The sequence below is a fragment of the Cygnus olor genome, chromosome 4 (genome assembly GCF_009769625.2).
Source record: "Cygnus olor isolate bCygOlo1 chromosome 4, bCygOlo1.pri.v2, whole genome shotgun sequence".
Classification (NCBI taxonomy): Eukaryota; Metazoa; Chordata; class Aves; order Anseriformes; family Anatidae; genus Cygnus; species Cygnus olor.
In genome coordinates this window covers 38,134,130-38,155,822 of record NC_049172.1, presented here as the reverse complement: position 1 = coordinate 38,155,822, position 21,693 = coordinate 38,134,130, and the positions used below count along the sequence as shown (strand labels likewise).

General features: G+C 37.2%; 1 long non-coding RNA gene across 1 annotated transcript; it reads left to right on the top strand.

The window, feature by feature from the left end:
* Positions 1 to 15,266: 15,266 nt before the first annotated feature.
* Positions 15,267 to 20,963, top strand: LOC121069896. The gene is made up of 4 exons (XR_005819735.1): positions 15,267 to 15,338; positions 16,111 to 16,216; positions 16,890 to 17,079; positions 20,325 to 20,963. It is a non-coding gene; the product is annotated as an uncharacterized LOC121069896 (long non-coding RNA).
* Positions 20,964 to 21,693: the final 730 nt, after the last annotated feature.

The following is a 21,693-nucleotide window of genomic DNA, read 5'->3' as shown; positions in this document are numbered from 1 at the left end:
TGAACTGTATCTCTCAGGGCCTGCTGGAGAAAGCAGACATTTTATATTCAGGTTGGATTCATCTTGTTGTAGATAGATTCAAACTGTGATGTCTTACAGGAAATTTTCCAAGGTTCTTGATTCTTCACTGTTTATCAGAAGTAAAATAATTTTAGGCAAAAAGGTATGCCTTGCTCATGGGATTTGAAAGATTTTAAAAGTACGAAATTTCCTTTTGCATTCTGGAAATAGTGGAAGAGCTAGGGAAAAGAGAAAAAAAAAAAAAAGCATGTTTTAGTGGTAGAAAAGTGTCAAAGTGTCTGAGGCTGTGGAGGATATGCTTATGCTGTCCAGGTATAGCTAGGTAGAAAGCAAATATTGTCCTAAGTCTGTATATTTAGGACATGAATACACAGCTTACTGCTACGAAATAGCATCACTGTAACTTATTTCATTAAATAAAATAATGAAAAAGGAATATAAATTCCCCTTTGTAAATAACCTTATCTCAGCCTAGAAAAACAGTATTAGATTTATTTAAACATGTACATTTTGTTAACGAAAAAATCTTTGAAGCAGTTTAGGACACTTAAGCATCACTAAGAAATCATCTGACTTTTCCTGAAAAATAAAATACAACCTCCAAAGCAGTGATAGCTCTTTGTGTTGCTGAACCAGTAGGCTTAGTTAGATTCATGAGCAAGGATTTTAGCTCACCAGTTGCTGTGCCCTTTGTAACAACGGGCCATGAAGTGGCAGGGTTTAGGGTCCTCCAACTTGGCCCCCAGGCTAGCAGAGCAGTTGTCCAGCTGCAGTCAGAGATGGCAAAAGGACAAATGGAAAAAGGAAGGAAGAAAATGACAGAGTGGGCAGGAGAACCTTTCAAAGTGCATGCAGCTCTCATGCGTGTATTTGACTTATCTCAGCGGAGTGTGCACTGTAGGAAAAAAACATGTCACTGCTCTAAAACTGTCTTTTCTAATTCAGTGCATCCATATATTGTTTTAAATCAGTTTCCCAGCCACTGAAAGATACAGAGACAAGAGAACAACTTTGACTGTTAGCTATCAACTCAGATAATGAAACTTTCTTTCAGCTTTAAGCTGCCAGTGTATGAGAAATAAAAAAAAAAAAAAAAGACTAAAAATATAAATTAAAGCCTTCATGTTTTGCCTGGGAAACGGTTCCTTCAACATGCTCATAGAAATTAGACATTTACATCCACCTCAGTTCTGGTTTTAAGGTATTTTTAAAAGCATCTAGAATTCTGCGTTACAAATTGCAGCCCCTTATGTTTCTATATTCTTAAAACCTAATTATAAGGTTGCTGACAGGCAAAGCCATTGGACAGTCAAGCATCCAAGCTGCCTTGCTTGAGCACTTTATAGATCAATTTATTTGAATTTTGTTAGACATTTACAAAGAAGCCTATTGAACATTCTATATACCTTACACTCAAGTATCCTATTTAACAACAAACTCGTTTGCAATGTATGCACACATTTTGGCAGGCACACTGACAATTTTACTATAAACCTGTTATGATGAAAGAAATAAAAAGATAATAATACTATAATCATATTATTGGAATGTGGTACTTATCCCAAGGTCAAACATATAAACCAAGGAAATGAATGAGTGTTTACTGACATGCTTCCTTCTTATATACACCTGGCCATAGTAGGCAGTCCGCTGTAAATGCCTTGTCTTTCAGCATGAAGAGTTATTAGCATTGGTAGTATATATGATCCATGAACCTCACTTTGTCACAATAAACAAAATGCTACTATACACAGGCATTGCAGGAAAACAACAGGTACTGTCTTCATATTAGCATCTTTGCATTTGACCACAAAGATATATTTTGCCACATGACTAAGTCTTGGGGCAGACAGCTTATTTATATAACTTTGGTTTACCAGTTTCCTTCATAAAGAATGAAACCTTTCTCTAAACGATAATCTTTTGACCTCTAACAAGCTAGTGATTTACAGAGCCACAAAGACAACATGCTGTGTTTAAAAAGCTTTAAGGCGCCATTTAAAGCTTTTACGGTGTAACAGTGCTTCTAATAATACACTTGCTGCTCCAAGTTCAGACAGTTTACTGAATAAAGAAATACTTTTTATATGTTTTAAAATGAAGAATTTGCTCACGTTATAAATATATTTTACTGCAACCTGTGAAAACAGCCTGCAAAATATAGCTATGCTTTTGTAATACCTGGTAGTAAAACAATGAGCAATGAGGGCAGAGTGGGAGGAGAGAGAGGCTGGATGAGAAACCCCTAGATGTCTGATGGGAGATAAAATGACATCTTTGATGTAGAAGCACTCTAACAACGTAAACTAGAAGGATGATGTACATAACCATTCTAGTGTAATGGACATGATTTTCATTTGGACAGATAAGATGTTATTTAGATTCTGTCATGAAATATAAGTCTTCATTTTCTTTATATATTCAAGTAACTAGATTTTCCACTCAGCAAAGCAGCACAGTTAAGTAAGTTAAAGACATAGCATCAGATGCTCAAAGTTTAAATATCCTCCCTCTTGCAGGTCTGTGTTATACTCTACTTAGACAGCTAGTTGTAGTAAATTTATTTCTAGGTATCTTGAATGCATAACTCATTTTTCTTGTGATAAAAGCCGGCCTCTGTCCCATTTATTTGCCTTTTGTGTTGGAATGGGGAGGAGGAAGCAGGACCTTATTCTGATGAATCTCTTTATGCTAGCAGCCAGAGCTAGCATGTTTTTTTCTTGTGTAAGGGAAGATGGTTAAGATTGGAACAGCATAAAAACTAGGGAGGATAATTTATTTCACGAGAATGTCAAGCTATCCTTTCTATATGGTTAAGAGCCTCATCCAAAGATTCATAAAGTCAGGGGAGGTCTTGTCTGGCTTAAATGTTATTCAGATCAGTCCAATAGAGAGGATATCGGAGCGTTTGTCACTAGGTAATAATGGATTTCTTTCACCTGCCATTTTTCCTTTCCAATGGAAGATGCTATTTAGATTCTGCGAGGAAATGCAAGGTTTCACTTTTTCAGATATTAAAGTACCTAGATTTTCTGCACATTGCATTACTTGTAAATAACAGTCCTGGACATTTCCAAGACATGTTTTCTCCTCCGGCTGTCAAAATATTTAATGCTCTGAATGTTCACAATTAGGCATTTCAGTGGAAAGTGGTATATTTTGTTTATGCGGTTTTTAGAAGTGATACCTTGGTCCCACTGGGTCGTGTAATAGTGGATTTCTGTGAGCTTCTGGGGCAAACTGTGGTTGTATTCAGGGTACTCAAAGCCCTAAGTGCTGTGATTTTCAAGTGTAGTGAGGAGCTCTGGCTACAAGTTCACTTTCCTCTGTTGGACATGTGGATGGAATTATCATGTTCAAGATCCAGCTGTGTCTTTTGGGAACAGGATGTGAATGGATGGAGGAAAGGAGTAATTTCTTGCCAGCTATAAGAAACAGTGGGTGCAATCAAGGGAATTTGCACAGCTCATAAAAAGAGCAGGAATGGAAAAGGGAAGAGCCTTCACTGAGCTGTGGGGCACCTCCAGAATGCGTACTGTGGAAGAAAACTATCTTGGGGTGAGGGGAGCAGGAAAAGCAAGCAGTGATGCCCAGATTATAGCTGTCTGGGTGTTTCAGATGACCAGCAGAAAGGTGTTCTAGCATCAGTGTTCAAGACCAGTGAAGAGAGAGGAGCAGAAGCTGGGAGGAAAGCTGCAGGGGGGGGATCAATTAGCAGCCAGCACAAGCTGGTATACCAAAGAGAAGGAGAGAAATCCCTGGGAGCAGCAGGAGAGCAGAGCCAGCCGCCTGGCAGGACAAGAGGAGAAAGGACCTGATAAGAAGCTCCAACTTCTTCCTTTGCTTTCTTGATGAGTTGAGCTCAAAGCAGCAGCACGCTTCTGCAGATGCTTAACAACATAAAAGCATACTGAAGTCAGCAGACAGAAAACCAGCCTAACAATATGGTATAATTTCTGTGTTCCTGCTAGGGCTGGCCAGAACATTTTTAACTACTCATAGTTTTAGCAAAATATGCTGTTTCAGCCAAATTAAGACAGTTACTGGAACTTGCTTCTCTCAACAAAACTCTAAATGAAAACTTCTCTAAAGACTAGTCATCTAATGAACATTGGCTGCAGAAAGAATATCTGCTTCTATACTGCCCCATTTCTCATAACATTTGAAAGAACTTGTTTTTATTTCACTTGCTTACCAAATGTAAGTAAATCTCTACTCTAAAAATAAAAAATAAAAAAACACAAGTAGGAATTGCTATCAGAAGACCAAAAAAATCTAGTTCCCAGATCATAAAAACTAACTTTCAGAATCCTCTTTTATTCTAACCTTTTCTCTTTATCCCACTGCCAGGAAAGGGCTGTCTACATAAATTAGCGTTGCATAAGCATCAGACAACGAGTGGGCAAATTTGTCATAGAAGGGAGCAGGCAAAACATGGTCATTCTCCTCTCCACAGGTAAAACCCTGCAAAACAGTAATGCATAAACTTGAAGAAAACTTTCAAGGATGGATTATGCTTGTGGAAGAGCTTTCATAATTTGTTTTCATATTGATTTATCGATCTATAATATTCATTTGGCTATCACTAACCTCACTGCCCTGCATAGACAGTCATATTTTAGTAGTACTTTTTCATTTGAGACTTATTTGACAAACCCGAGAAACAATTAACCACTCTGAGAGGGAAATGAGAGCAAAATTGCATCCCTTGCTCTTTCATCTGCTTTGTAGCAGCTTTACTTTTATGCATAATTTTCTTCCTTTTATTTCCATTGTTTTACTGCTATGCCTGCTATCCCTTATTGCTCTGATGATTTCCTGATTATATTCAATCAGGAAGTGTATTCTTAATATGATCAGTATAACAGGGAATGTTAGGTCTGTTTTTGTAATCTTCAAATACTACAATCTTTATCCATAACACAGAGGCATAGATCACAGGAGGATGCATTTATAAACAGCTGAGAGGGATTTTAGGTTAAACTTGAGATGAAGTTGTATAAAATCAGTAGGATTTCTTTTTTAAATGCTTCATAAAAATGTGTTTTAATTGGGTTCCTTGGCAGAGGTGAATTAAATAAATTTACTGCGCAGTGATTTCTCACTAAACCATAGAGAATTGGTAGAAATTTCAGAAATGCCTTAGAAGCCTACGAAATTCCTCAAGGCAAAATTTTTGAAAGGTGTTTAAATGTCCAACAATCTGAATGATCCCTGCAGAAAACTTTGAAAGTACACTGAAATCAATGAGTTAGGTACCTAGACACAGGTGAAACACCAATCCAGTTGAATATTTAAAACTAAATACCTTTAAAAAAAAATCTGTGCCTGACAGCTTTATTATTTATGAAAATATTAATTGGACGCCTAAATAAAGCACATTCTTTTGAAAAGTTTACACACTTTAACAGAATCATATTAATTTCTAAATAATGTGATCAGCAGAGGACTGGACACAGATGTTATGAGTGTAACAGTCCCGTGTGATGTACTATATCCTCCACTCCTCCCAGTGGACTATTGTGTGGGGGCAAACTCTGAAAATGTGAAGACAGAGTCAGGATGGGTAATGTAAACAAGAAGCTGGAAATAGAAATGCCTGCATACAAAAAGGGTGCATTCAGAACAGCATATGCTCAAATAGAGCAAATTGGAAAATCCCCAACCTAAAATTCTTAAAGAATCAGAGCAAGAAAACCTCACTATCACAGCAAAAGCTATTAATGAATCACTCCAAATGTGACACCATACCACACCCCCTTCCTCCTTCTTTGCCCCAGCTGTCATTGCTGAGCATGATGCCATATGGTATGGGATGTCCCTCTGGCCAACCTGGGTCAGCTGTCCTGGCTGTGTCCCCTCCCAGCTCCTGGGGCACCCCCAGCCTCTCAGGGCAGCACAAGGAGTTGGAAAGTCCTTGACTGTGCAAGTGCTGCCCTGCAACAACTAAAACATCCCTGTGTTATCACTACTACTTTATCAAAAATCCAAAACACAACATCGTACAAAGAAATTTAACTTTATCCCAGCCAAAACCATGATAGAAGAGAAAGACTACCATATCCCAAGCAGGTGCGTTATTAGAGCTGACACTTTACCATATTACAACAACTCTTAAGGCTTTTATTTCAGGAAAATATAAAAGTAGAATTGAATGACGATTCTAGAGGCAGAAAAAGACATAAACGTCAAAAAGGATAAGTTCTGAGGAACTTCTCTTTTACACAGCTTAATGCTTTTATTATTATTGTTCTTTTCATTTGCACATTCAGCTGGTCAACCATTCTCCTTCTGGAAAATTGATATGTAAAGAATTAAGAAAGGAGAAAGAAAACAGTGAAAAATCATCTTAGGGACTTTTTATCAGTATATAATATGTAAAGGGATATATAAGCTGAATAAGTAATAAAGAAGTGAGTTTTAAAAGAGCAATAGTCATGTTTCATTAATTACTACATTAAAGAAGACACTTATAATGGCTCCATTTTTTACTATTAAACATAACTGAACTCTAAATCCTGGCCCAAAGAACTTTATTGCAAGGAATAAGGAGGCATTTAAACATTGAGTTATGTTCAGATTTTGTTCAACATTGTCACTGTTCTTCTGTATTAATAGCAGAAACGTACTCAAGCTTGCATATGTACCACGGGTTACAAAGCGTATCTCATACCTGAGTGCATCCATGGAGTTGTTCCCAGGCACTCTCACCTATGCTCTGCAATTCTGTACATAGATCAGCAAGCTATCAAGAATGAAATTAATAGGACAATTATAGAACAAAACTAGGATGTTGGTGGCAGACAAATTTGATATTGTTGGAGAGCGAGAGAATTAATTCTCATGGTAGTACCTCCAGAGAAAGCTAAAGGTCACATCCTGAAGAATGCAAAGGTGAAATGTTAAAAGGTTTTATGATAATGCTAATGCAGACAGGCACTTAAAAGTATCAGAGGTTTGCAAGGCTTTATAAACTCAAGTAAATTACGAGATAGGACTTAGAAGAAAATAACACAAGAACTTTTTGGTAGATGTTTAATCCTTGGTATTTTGAAACACTGTAAGTGTTCAAACAGGGTTAGTAATTTACAATTGATATATAAGAAAAAAATCTTAAATGGATAGTGCAGACCTATGCACTCAGTAACACTAAAGGAGAAATATCGATAAGAAATGAGATACTTACACATAATTTAAAGCTATTTGAAATTGCTGAAGGCAGCGTGGTTTCGGGAAATAAATTGTTCCTTCAGTGGCATGCATTCTGGCCAGAGGGAAGAAGAATTGAGTTAGCCTATGGGTAAAAGCAAAAGAGAATTTTAAGGAGGCTTTGAATTATCCCTAACCTTTGGTACAGCTTCTCCTCAAATTTGAAGCTCACAAATCATTGTATTCTAGGCCGTGTCTGGGATAGTTTCTTGGTAGATGAATGAAGCATTCAATAGGCATGTTTTGTAGTCAGCTGTAACCTGCTAGCAATTCAGGCAATGCTTCATCCTTACCACAGACTTTCATGTTACATATATTATGGAGCCATGAAAGTTATCTGAATCTGTATGAGAAAAAGTTACATGAATTTTACCAATGACGTCTTTGCATGGACTTATGACAGTCACTGTGATACACTGTCCAACTTTGAGGTAAGCTTTTAATTTGTGCAGTGAACTTCAGCGTTTGAAGAACTGCTAGCCATCTCTGGGTTAGCAGAGCTGCTGCTATGTCTTGGTTGGCTCCCACTGTTTTAGGAAACCTTCTGACTTATAAGCCCAGTAAAAAAAGAGTAGGAATACTTGATCTTCATAAGGTACAGCAACTCAGGATATTCAGAAAATGTTTCTGTTTGGAACAAGAGACCAGGTCAAGGTTCATGTTATCTTTTTTTGACTGTTCAGTTTCTCAAGAATAGGATGAGAAACAAATTCACCCCCTTCCTGTTTTTCTTTTTTTTTCTTCTTTCAATGTCTATCACATTAAGTATTGAGCACTAACTTAACTGACTTTAGTTGTTTCTTTTCTCAGAATACCTTGTCTCTTGAGGTACAGATCTTTCTTGTTAAAAGTATTTGTGTCTTAACTAGATGATGGACATTAAAGGAGCTGGAAATAATGAAATACCCTCATAACAGAAGGTTTAATCAGGTTTAATCCCTGAAACAGTGTTATTTAGAAGAAGTATTGTGTTTCCAAAGATATTAGATCAGTTGTGCTTCTCCTAGAACTAGGTGTCATGTTTTTGTCTATAAAATATGGAAATTGCTTTCAGGTCTGGAGCTGAAAATAATACCTGGGTGATACATTCAAGAGAGTGTCTGTACTCGTGTCTCAGCTAGTAGTCATGTTTATAAGGCTGTCATTATTGCTCTTGGTCTGAGCTGTGTTAATATATATGTATTCTTCAAAAGAGAAGTACAACACAACATTTCCAAGTCTTGCAAAGTAAACTATCATCCGATGCCTTAGCGTGAAGAGGGAGAAAGTGAGCTACGAAAAGACAGGGAGCTGTTTCTCATTAACTATTGTAAGATGTCAGCAAGATTAAGGTGTCAGGGTATAGAAAGATGAAGAAGAAAAGAATTACTTAACAAATAGGCATAAATGAATATAAAATGTGAATAGAGGGTTCTAGCTCCGTCTAAGGGTAAAAATAGGCCAGTAGACATTACATTGTGCTACAATCAACTCATCCACTTGATTCTGACCTTCATCCTTATAGGTGAGAGTAGCAGGAGCAAAATGTTACCATATAGCCAGTGCTGGGAACTTTCAGAACCATTATTTCTGAAAAGAAATGAATATTCAAATGCCCCTTTGACATAATGAAGGTTAAATCCTATATGGGGTTTTGCAGGCACATGTGAGTGCTGTCTGACTTGGCTCTAAAAAGCCCGAGTTCAGCCTGCCTGTGAGGTGCTGGGGAACTATATGGCCACGTTAGTGCAGGGCTGAGCCCGTGCTTAACGAACTGGGGAGAAACGGAATGTATTACATTGCTATCTCACAAATGCAACTACACAAGGTGGGCAAAGCAATCGGTCTGCTAGAAAGAAAATACAACATAGACATATATACATACAAAGAAGTCACTTGCCTGCAAGTTATTTCACAGCTGACTCTTAGAAACCACCTTGGCTCTCACCAGCTAATTGCCAGGTTGTACCACTTAAATACCTGTCTCCTTGCCTAGAAAATATTCAAATTCATCTAGTGAACAGCGTTTACCCACCAAGGAGAGAGAAATGACACCATTTTGTCTGAAGAACACACAACTCCAGGCAAAGATCACTATTAAAAAATGGCTGTTTCTTCAGGGAAATAAAATAAATTAAAATAAAATGAACAGGCAGCAATAAGCAGTAGAGTAGAAATATGGTACCACTTCAAAACAACATTACTACCCTTGTGCAAATGAGACTTAGCAAATTATGGACAGCATTTTAAGTTGTTTTCACCTGAGTTTAATTCAGAATGGTCACTTATAAGTATAGCAGCCTTCCATGCTTAGATTGCTGCTCCACAGCTGTGAGCAGGCATTGTAAGAAACCTGCAATTCTGAAACTTAGAACGATTTCTAATGTCGTGCATTGATTTTAATTATGAGTCAATTTAGCCAAGCTGATGTAAAACCCAGTATGATTGCTTTGTATCAGATTTATGTGGATAGGAAAAGATGCATGCTTCCTCAGCAACAGTTTCAGCCCAGAAATTGTGCAGGCAATGCATATTAGCTTGTGCCCAGCCTTCAGCAATAACAATTATACAGTTTTGAAACTAACACCGGTAGAAAAAGAATATATACACGTTGTTCACAGGTGACTCTATATCACACCTTTTCAAACTGATAGGATCAATTTAGGTCCTGTGATATGTTTAAAAAAAAAAAAAAAAAAAAAAGGAATACAGCAGTACCTTAAACCCAGCATAAAATATTTACCTCACACTATCATTAAATTGATACAACATCTTATGTCTAGTTCTGTAGTCTGTGGTCAATGAGTAGATCAAGCACAAATTTCCTTTGCATTTAGTGAGGTACTGTTTGCTGATAACAATCCTGCTGATTGCAGGAGAGAAAACAAAAATTTGTTTTTGATAGCTATATTTATAATTCTTTGTTTTATAAAAGTGTGCTTTTTGCTATACTGTCATCTTTTTGTTTGGTTTGAAAATGTCCCTCTCTGTCCCACCATATTATAAAAGTTTTGCTCTATTTCCCATCTGCTGTCTTTGAGAGATCAATTGCAGGGTATTCATCAGTGGAAATATGAGGCTTTTTCCACAGTTTCTCTAAAATTCGTTTCCTCAGTCACATACAAGCTGAAATGGGTCAGTTTTCATCGGCCTTGGCAGTAAGCCTCTGTGCTCTCCCATGAGCCCTGTTCAATAATTTAAAAGGGGTGGGAGTGGGAAACAAATTATGTGACTATTAATTCCAGTTTTCTTGTTCAGATGCCAGTGCATCAAAAATAGATCTCCCCAGGCCAGAGCACTTTGTCATGCTATATGGAGTAATACTAGTTTGTGAATTATGTCCGGTCAGTTTAGTGTCTCAGTTTGGTCACATTAATCTCTTTGACCACTGCCTTAATCACTGAACTCTTCCATCTCATTTTTCATCTTACAGAAAGAAGTTGTCTGACTTTTGTCTAGTGCCTGGCACCACGATTGCTCTGTTGACCCCTCGGTAGTGAGAGGAACCCAGAGGTCTCGCAGGCGGCAGTAGGACCAGCCACCGAGGGTACTGTCTCATCGAACTCAACTACCTCATCCCTTCCTTAGTGACCATGCTAATATCACAGTAACCCCAGGTAATGTAAGCTATCCCATTTGACATACCTCAATATGTTAACAACTCTCCGCCTATCCCAAGCTGCATGAACACCAAATAATCATGAATTCATGGAGGAAAAATAATTACTAGAGAACTCTGTACTTATACATGAGTTACATCAGCCACAAGATGCTTTTCTGCGTTCTCACACTGAGAAAATAGACAGCTGAGCACATTGCATTTACTGTTTGTATATAATCTTGATAAGTCCATTTTGTAGATAGAATTTTGAAACCTATTTTTATGTATCTGTCTATATTTTAATATGCTTCTTCATAAAATAATAAGTATTAAATTATATTAAAAAATGCAAAAATTGCATTTAAAACAGATATTTATTTTCTATGAAATGTGTGTAATTATAAGAAAAATTTATTTCTACTATGGAAAACTATAAAAGGTATGGATTAGAGAAAAATCGATCTGCTTCTGATACAAAAACCTATAGTAAACACAAGCACCTAGATACCACAGTAAGGTGTCAACTCTCAGGATATTTCACAAACTAGCCAGCACACAATGCAAGAAATATTAGTTTGCTTATAATTTCTATTATCTAGAGGTCTTTAGAAAAACATTTTATCAAAGAAAAATTGCACCTTTTAGCCTTGTTCTCAGAAAAGATCTCAGATCATTGTGTTTTATATCTGCCATAAAGGAATAAGGGAACGTAGTTCCCCAAGAAAACAAGAACAGTAGTACTGGGGTAAAATAAGGACTAACATTTCACTGCAGACAGAAAAAAAAAGCCTAACTATTCCTTTTCCTCCAGTCTCACTTTGTCAGCCCTTTCCATCATATCTTTTACTGTTGTTTCTGACTTCTCAACTTCCCCGATAAAACAAGAGTAGTTTTTTGTTTCCCTCAGGAACTAAGCAAATGGATAAATTCCCATAAGTAAGCAGTCCCAATTCATGAATGTATTCCTATGGCTATGAATTCCCTTGGGCTTTTGAAAATTACCGAAGTTAATAAACCTAAGATTCTGAGAGAGAAACTTACTAAGAACAGAAATGTGGAGTTAAGGAACAGTCTCCCAGAGAGGTACATCACAATTTTAAGAAAGGTGTCAGGATTTCATTTCTCCTTATATGGAAGTGATAAGTTGTCTTAAAAAATAGAAATATATGTATATGTAGTAGAAGGATGACATTCCAGGACATTGCATGATGAATTAGATGCACTCATAGTGCTGGTAAGGTTGCTTCACAATTAAATCAGCTATATCTGAAGAATCTACTCATCTTTACGAGAAGGACCGAAGGGGAAGAATCTGTTACAGACACTGCTATGTTGCTCATAATAGTACAGAATTAAATCGTACAAGCACTAAGATCAGCTTTCCACTAAGTATATTTTAAAACAATGATTTAGCCTGTTAGGGTCTTCTGCAGTTGATAATGAAAAAGACAGTGAAACAGTGAAGTAGGAAAATACTGTAGATAGTGAAATGCAAGTACTAATATTACCAACAAATATCAAACAACAAATTTTGCTTGGACGTGACCAGTAGCTTTTGAACATTATAAGCAGACCAAGGTGATCAGCAAAAGTTGGTTTTCCTCACGTACTGGGCATTAACGTTCCTTTGGGTATGCTAATAGCGTTGCAAAATTCAGTCTATTACTCTAAGAAGCTATACCTGGAACAGATATCAAAAAGAACCTGAAATGTAGATTAGGGTCTCCTTTTGCGGGAAGAACCATGAAGAGCCGACATGTGAATCATACCCAGTATTTCCCTATCTAAAGGTCAGTTATGTTAAAAATGGTGAGAAATTTAGAGACACTGCTAAATTCAAAGGAATAGCCCTCAAGACAGTGTGTAGCCTATCAGGACAGTAAACCTCCAGCTGCCCTAAAAGAGCTTTTTCCAGGAGTTTAGTTACCAAAGTTTATTTCCTCAAGGTAAGCTCTCAGCAAGTGCTTGGATGCTGTTCAAACACTTCTGAGTTTCTTGCAAAAAGATAAACCATAGGTTTAGAGACAGAAATAACAAGGGCAGTTCAAGAATAGAATAATACCTTAAGCTTTCTATCTTTACTAGCACAGTCAAAGGAAGGAACACCTTTCTGCTTAACAGAAGGTCATAATGACCACTGTGCTAGTGCCCTGGTGTATTGAAATCACAAATTTGACAGCATGCCTATGCCAGTAGGAATCTGAATGAAATAGTGAGGAATAACTACAGTTTTGAAAGGGCTCTATTTGTCACTGCTTGGCCTGTTTGGCTCTGTCAGTGATATACTGGTGGAGAAAATATTGCTGTTGAGCCTTGTTGTCAGTGCCTATAACCTCTCAGGCCAGTGACAAAATAAAAAGTGGGAACATTTTAGGAAATTGCTTTATAGCCTAGTTTTTGCTCTGGGGAATTCCTTCAGAGATCAAGCTCACTAGAAACAGGAAAACAATTCTTGTGAAGGAAAGACTTGATCCCAGCATACTATAGACATTTACGCTGTTTGAAGACTCGACTCTGTATGGATGCCTTATTTTCCAGACACGACAGTAATCAATGTCCAAAACAAGACTGACGAGTCAAGATTTTCTCATTCACCCAAAAGGCAGGGACATAAACTGCATGTATACAGAAACATAACTAGGTTATACTGCAGGTGCCTGCACTCTTACACTCCTAACAGCTAGTATTTTAGAAAGAAATGTATATTAGCAAAAGTTTATACTATCTTTTTGTTGCCCAGTAAAATCGTAACTAATTAAATTCACTGATACTTCTCCACAGGATGAAATGAGAGGAAAAGAGACATGTAAGAACATTTTAAGGATTGCCAGGAAGATGCAGTAGAAGCATATGTGGGCAAGAGACTATGACATTTCTTGTGGAATCATAAATCACATCATGAGTGTGGTCTAGGACTAATGAACAATTCACCTGTGCCCTCCATCCTGGCACCTAAGAGGTGTAGGTTTCCTGGTGTTTCTCTCTCTATTCCATGCTCACTATACTTTCACAGTAGTAGTTACAACTTGAATTGTAATACTAGGTTCCTGTGATTAGGGTAATGAATGCCAACTACCTTTGATATGCAAAGGGTTTATTTTAATAATCATTACTACTTAAACTATGGTAATCCATTATTTCAAAAGGAAAAGCCCTTCCCATGGCAGGGATTGTGGCAATATGAGCTGAGGGTCTAAGCTCATAGTCACGCATAGGGGTTAGATTGCTTTGCCCACTCCTGTTAGACAGTATGACTACCTTGAGTGCCAACTCATGGTATCAGCTGAGCTCTCTAACTGACATTGTAATTTCTTTGGGACAAAGCCACAAGTAGCTTCCATTTGTACAGCACCTAGTACTGTGATTTGTGCTGAAAGCATGTAATATAATTAATGTATTATATTCTTCACTGAAGCCCTAACTCAAACATGTCAGAAATAATGAAATTAGATTTGACCAATAATTACATCATTACAGATATGGTAGATCTGGACATCTCAAAGCAAATTTGGTTACTGGTATTTCTAGAGATAATGTTTTTGAGAAGTGCTCATTTTCTTTGTCATTCTCACTGACCAAATAATGTTGTCTCTATCAGATTGACAATGTAAATCAAGTAGTGATGTCAATTCACTTTTTCAAAAACACCAAAGTAACTGTAAAGTTTGATATGAAAACTGTAGTGTCTGCTTAGTTTACCAAAAGTTACAGCAGTGAGTTCTATAATTTTGAGTGTGTTTATTAATTTAATATAAGATGCATGAAAGAAGCACACAGAGTTACTTCTGTGCTTCCTCCCTTCAGAAGTGCAACTGGGCCAGTAACTCCTAGTACAGAGTTAATTTAGTCAAGATACTTGAGAGCCACTTGGCTCCATTTCTAAATTCTTCTCTTTGTCCTTCGCAAAGCTCTTTGAAGTGTTACTCTGTGAGGTGGATGTTGTAATGAGCCTATTTCTAAGAGGATCAAAGTAGCAGAGCTGCCCAAAGCAGCATCAAAGATACACAACAGAGAGCCCTTTAATGAGCAAGAAGGACACAACTGTCTTTTCCCCAAAATAAAACCCTAAAACAGGATTGAGATTAAATATTTAAAATTGAAAATTATTTTATTTTGTCTGTAAGTCACTAGCAGAAAGCAAAAACCTCAAAACGAGGAGAAAAATTCTGCAGCTGACATTGCTAAAATGTAATGACTATCATTTGCTCAATGCTTCACCGCCATTTAATGAAGTCCACATACCTGTGGCCTAAGCTAAAGGTGGCAGCCCCAGCTGGCACAGGCAGGATAGCAGCCCCACGCTAGAGCAGATTCCTTTCCCATGGATATGAAAATAGAAAGCAAACATGAGGCAGGAAGCTGCGGGAACACTGCAGAGAAGGCAGCTCGGGGAAGGATATGGGGGTGGGGTGGGAGAAAAAAAAAAAAAAGGAGTGGAGGAGTGGGAGGGAGGACTGGACATGTAAATTATGTGCCAGGAAATGAATTCTTTATAATGTCCCTTGCCAGAAGCTAAATTGTAGCAAATGTAAGCTGTCTTTTTTCCCCTCTCCTTCTATCTTTCCATAGTTCCTCCGAGGGTCGGGGAGGAAGAAGCAGGGACAGGAAGAGGGGTGATTCAATGTTTACTTACTTATTGCATTACTACAGAGCTATATGATCCAGCTTTAACATTAGAAGGCATGCAACCCCATAACAGTGAGGAACAGGGTAATATCCTGCTTCTCATTACACACAGCTTTTCAACTTTATTTGGCTACAGGCATCCTTCAATATGTTCTAGGACTGAAAAATGTGTTTCTGTTCAGAGGTTGGATGTGCATCTTGCACTGCGTTCAGTAATGAAAAGGGGGCTTATTTTGTTTGACTTGATAGCTATCTGTGCAAATATTGCTTCTGCTTAGGCTTGTGTTTGTTTAAGGGATCACCTACTGCATCTGTCAAGAGTGCAGAAACGTATGCCAGTGACCTGTGCTTAACTTGGGGATAAATTGAGAAGATTTGTATTTAAGGTTAAACCTGTATGCAGTTTATTATTATTATTTATTACTGCTGTTTGTTTGTTTTTCCTTCAGAATTTAGCAGAAATTATGTGTCAGAAAGTTAAGAACGCTTAGGAGTAAACCTTTGGCTGCTGAGCAAAGTATACTTCTAACCTATGAGAAATCACCCATATGTGATGCAGAGAGCAAAATAATTAATGAAACTAGACTCAAAGTAATTATATAACACTTTAACATTTACTGTGCATTAAAAGCAGGAGAAGCAACTCAGGCTTTTTTTCTTCCCAACCTGCACAGTTTGTGATCCTGTATATCCCAGTATGTGTAAGGCCATGGACAAAACCTGTACTGGTTCCCATGAAGAATTCTGTGGGTAAAAGCACTGGATACTTCCACATGCAAGGTATGCACTTTTTTTTTTTTTAATTGACTGTAAAAGTGCACTACTTTTGGAAGTCCGTACATAGAAAAAAATTGGTAACTTAAGTGAGTAAACTTAAGTAGAAGACGTGATTTTTCAGCAAATGGTGTTGAGAACCTCAAAGTTTCTAGTAAAGAATATTGGCTGGGAAGAACAGCTCCAAATTTCCTTCCTTTATAGGATACAAAATGCACAGCTTTTCTTGGGGTTCTGCTATCTCCAAAAATGTAAAATATCCATGAATGTTTGTATCATACTGAAATCACTAAAACTCAGTAAGTCTTCTGAGTTCTTAAAAACTAACTTCCTGCATTTCTAAGTTAGGATTTGGACACCTGACAACAATCTGGGGAAATCTTGGCCATTGTGACTTCATTGATATTTTAATGGCAGATAGAGCTTCTAAAACATTAATTGCATTTACACCTTCTAAAGTTGCCCACTGTAGAAATAGTGTATATACATGCATGTACATATATGGCATATGTTTTGTGATCCATTTGTTGTGGGTTCACCACTATTCAATCTCTTGAAAAGATGTAAAGATATGAGTGAAAATATAAACTCTTGGCCTCTTCTATGTTCCCATTTCCTGCTCCTACAATTTAAACCCAAATGAATATGAAATAGAGGAAGATGGTGGTTGCAATTGCAGGTGGATATGAGAGAGATAACATAAACAAGAGCAAAATTTAAACAGAGATTGAAGGAGGTATCAGGCTTTTGAAATTACCTGGATTGCTGAAGACTAATCTCTACAAAGAGCAGCAGTCAAGACTTTAATACTTAGGAAATTTTGTGCAGAAGAGATGCAGGATCTATATCTTTCAGCTTTTTTTCATATGGTATGAAGATTTAAGTAATTGTCAAGAACTGTCCTATCTCAGTGTCAGTACTATATTGTGTCTTAAAAATAAACCTTTGTTTACTTTTAAGAATAATTTATTCCCTGAGTGTTAAACCATTTTCAAGCACAATGACTTCTAATGATTTCTTCTGCTTCAATAACAGTTATAACCTACATTACTGGGTTCTGGTAACAGCAAACTCAGTAATAGTAATATTTGCATTAAAATGTTTTCTTTCCTATATGGGCTGAAAGAGTCCCTAAAATTGTATTAAGCACTCAGTTTGCATTCTATTGATCTATTTTCATTACTAATACTTATTAATTATATTTAAAACTACAACGATTTGATTTAATTGGGGAGCAGAGTTGTACTCACCTCTTACAAGCAGTACTTTCTCAACAGAACTGTTCAAACACTTTTTGCTGTATAACTGTAAGTTGACTACATTTTGCTATGGGAAATACAGGGTATGAAATTAAAAGAATGTTTCCATGATAACCATATGATTAGCTAGTGTCAACTTCTGGCATATTGCTCTCCCTGAATTATTCTGCATCAGTTTAGTTAGGCTGTGAGCTATTTGCTGCAGTCTTGCTGATTTAATGCTCATAAAATGAAGAGGAGAATGCATAGTAATAGGTGCTACACTAAGTGCTCCATAAAATATTCCATGTAATATAAAACTTACAACTTCCTCACCTATGTTTCTCTAAATAGAAGTTTTCAGTATCATTACTAACAGCTTTGAAAGTTTTCTCTAATAAAGTAGTAAACAACTAGTCCCTTCAGAGTAGCCCTTTCCTATGGGCTGCTGATAAACCCACCACAAAAAAAAAAAAAAAAAAAAAAAACACACCACCCACCCTTACACCAGGCACAACACAAGAACAGTTCCAGTAGTCAAACTATGGCAAGGAACTACCTGGAGCACACAGGACAGTCAGGGTACAATGAGGGCTGTCAGTTATTTTCCCTGAAAAAAAAAAAAGCATAACGATTACCACAGGTTGTAAATTTAAATACCAAATATGCATATTTTCTACAGATATCCCATATGAAAACCTACTGTAATTACAGTTATTGATAGGACAATTTTCATAAAGTGATGAGACACCTAAAGATGATACTTGAATGAATCTGATACAATAATGCCTTCTTTGTCAAAACCATATATGAATAACAGCAACTGAAAAACAATGCATTTTGGCACTTCCATGCTATCAGAATCATGAACTGATATATAAGATCAGCTCTTGCCTAACGTCCTGTCAAATGATTTCCCAAGACTCTGTATTCAATGAAAATTAAAATGGATTCCACAACATTATGCAGTGACAAACATTAGTGCAGAGCCCATGGCCTCAGGGACTCTCGATAGCTGCACTACCTGAAACAAGCGATCTTCAATCCTGTAGCCCCCTTTTTGAAAAACATGGCCAAACTAACCACATGCAATACCTTTTTCATAGGTTTGTAATAGGGATTCACAAAAGCAAGTCATAACAGAAACACTGTGGGGCTGCTAAAATGTGTTTGTTTGTTTGTTGCGTTAACATGTTTAACCCATCTTTGAAGAACTTGATATCTAGCTCCCACTCTGCTGTTAAGAATAAGGAAATTTTACCAGGAAGCCTAAATACAATGTCAAGACAGTAATTATCAGAAACAAAGAAATTTGTCAAAAGTAATTATCATTTTTTTCATGCGTCTGATCTATGCTGAAACTGACTCTTTTCAGATTATTAGATCATTTGCTTGACCCTTACTTCACTTGTGACTCAGTTTTTGGCCATATGATACTGCATAAACAGTTAACTTAGAATATAGCAAGGTGCTAAGTACTTTGACTCTCTTCAGTTAATTTCATAAGTACTTAATTTTATGTTTGTTTGATCATACCTGGCATTCTTGAGAGGATTAAACTCATACATATAGCTTATATATTTTAAATACATTTTAAATCTGTCACTCTGAATATCACAAACTATGCCACAGTCAGTTTGCATCTTGCGTGTAAATCAAGAGCTACTTGGTCAAATTCTATGATTTTTAAATTGTTTACATGAAGTGTTTTATCCAATAATTTCCTTTACATTGTAAAGTATTGATTTAAATAGATGATAATGTATTCTTTCAGTTTCCCTTCCGGAGGGATCAGCAGGTAAAGGGTTAGACAAACTCACAGTCAGCAGGTCAACAAGTGGACTAAAAGGGAGTGCATTCCTGCCCAGTCCTAAAACAGCTAGGACCACAGTTCTGGATGTCAGGGAGATGAGGGGACTGGACTGTTGGAAGCACATAGACACGTAGAAAAAATAGTTCTGAGATAGATGGGCCACTGGTCTGCCCAGCTGAGCACTTCTTCCTTTCTTAAGATCAAATAATAAAAATACAAATAAGAAGAAAGGGGAAAAAAAAGGAAGAAAAAAAAAAAAAGGAAAAGAAAAAAAATAGTTATTTGTTCTTTTGTGTAAACTTGCCTTTCTCTTCTTACTGTAAGGATAGGTAGTGAAGGAGAATACTGAATAAATATGTTCGTGACTAACAGTGATTTGCAACGTGAGGTCAGAATTTAGCCCAGATGCTGCTCTTCTCTTTGCAAAAAGCAGCAGCATTTTTAAGGGGATTAGTAATTGCAGTGTCTTTTCACTTGACAATATGAATCACTCCTAGAGTGGACAAACAAGGAGAAAAAATGCAACAACAAACAAGCAACACAATAGCTTTTTTGTGACCACCAACAACTCACAAAGATATTATTTTCTTTCCTTTCATTTATTTGCGTATGTATGTATTTGCAGAAGGCAAAACACAACTACATAGATCATTTAAATTCTGAAAGATATGAAACTTGGATGACTCAGTGGAAAATTCTCAGAAATAATCTCGATGAAGTGGTTTTATTCGTCTCATTCTACTTTTCTCAAGGGCTGACATACGCATAAAAGGGGAACATGATCCCTTGCACATGTTCTCCATGAGGACTGCATGTAGCACAATCATTAACTTAAAACAAGCTTTACTGACTCTTACTCAAAGGCATTGCTGAATCTAAGCCAAAGGAATTCAGACTGGCATTTCTCCATCTACTCTGATCAGTGAATAGGGTGAAAAGACAATCCTGTTTCCCTGCACAAAATATTGCACAGTTTCAGTGGGCTTATGTGGTCTGTCCTAACAAGTCTGCTGTGCAGTGTGGGACATTTTAAAAGTGACCTTCCTTTCCTGTGCTCCTGCAGGCTGACTACACTCAAAGACAGAGGGACGGATGAGAGGACAGACAGCTGGGACTGAGCTTACTAGACACTGCTAACACAGCAAAATCCTACCAACAGCAATCACCAAAACTTTAGCGATCCTCATTTTTTTGTCAGTCCTTCACGCAAGAAACTACACTGCGGTTAGACCATCTACAACATGCGCTGCGTATGTGTGAAAGGGACAAATGGAAAACACAGGGGGGCCTCAGGAGCTCCAAAAATGCCAATATTAGATGAGAGCATAGCAACACATCTGTGGGGACAGCAGCTCTTCTGGGTTATTCTTTACGGAGTGAGGAGTGACAGCCCTTGTCCTTCACAGTCATTTGGCTTTTCTCTCGTATTCTCTCTGCTGCTTTTAGTTTATCCAGGGGCTATGCCTCCTATTCTCCTGTCGACTGCTTTCATCATCTGTCAGTTCTACCATATGGTCCTAAACCTTGTCAGGGAAGATCCACCTTCAGGTTGAAACAAACCAAACATATGGAATACTGTTTCGGAGGTGGGGGTTAAAACCATCTTTAGATGATTAGTAACCCTGGTTACTATTTTGAGTTCTTAGAGAAAGCAATTTGCAATGATCAATAAACTGCCCAGCACGCTTTGGGAAATGGAAAATTCAATCTCTGTGTAATAGTTTATTCTGTAACAAAGAGTGTAATTTTTTGATTTAAAACTAATCTGTCTATAGTAACGCACCTTGTCTCAAACCCAAGCCAAGCAGTTGATTTTTCAGAATAGTATCTTGTTTTGAGCCAGTTCAAACTCTTTCAGTAGCCATGTGAGCTTCCCACAGTGTCTCTTGGGAAGTGTAGACCAGTTTTCCCCTTTGAACTGGTCTACCCTGTCTGGTAAATCTCCCAAATGCTTTAACATCTTCCCTCTAGTTAACACTCAAAAGTGAACTATGGAAGAAAGCACATGAATGGTGTCTGACAGGATAAATGGAGTAAGAAGAGAGCCCAGCTTACTGGAAGTGATAAATATTTTATAAGAATAAAAGAATAATTATACTTGGTCAGATAAAAAGTTTATTTAGCATTCATTTGTGCTTTTGACATTGGTCAGCAGAAGGGGCAAAAAGAAACAACAAAATTAGAGGCTAATTGCTTCTTCTGGTTTATTGTCTCAGCTTCCAAAAATGTGCCATTTCTGGGACTTCTTGATCTAGAGATTGCATCCAGAGCACTATGTCTAATATCTACTTTATGCATCTTCAAATAAATATTTCAATCTGTTTTTTAAATCAATTTATACTTTTGGCCTTCAGAACGCCCTGCAACAACAAAAGTTTCAATTTAATTATGCATAGTGTGAAATAGGGACTTTCCTTCATTCATTTCAAAAC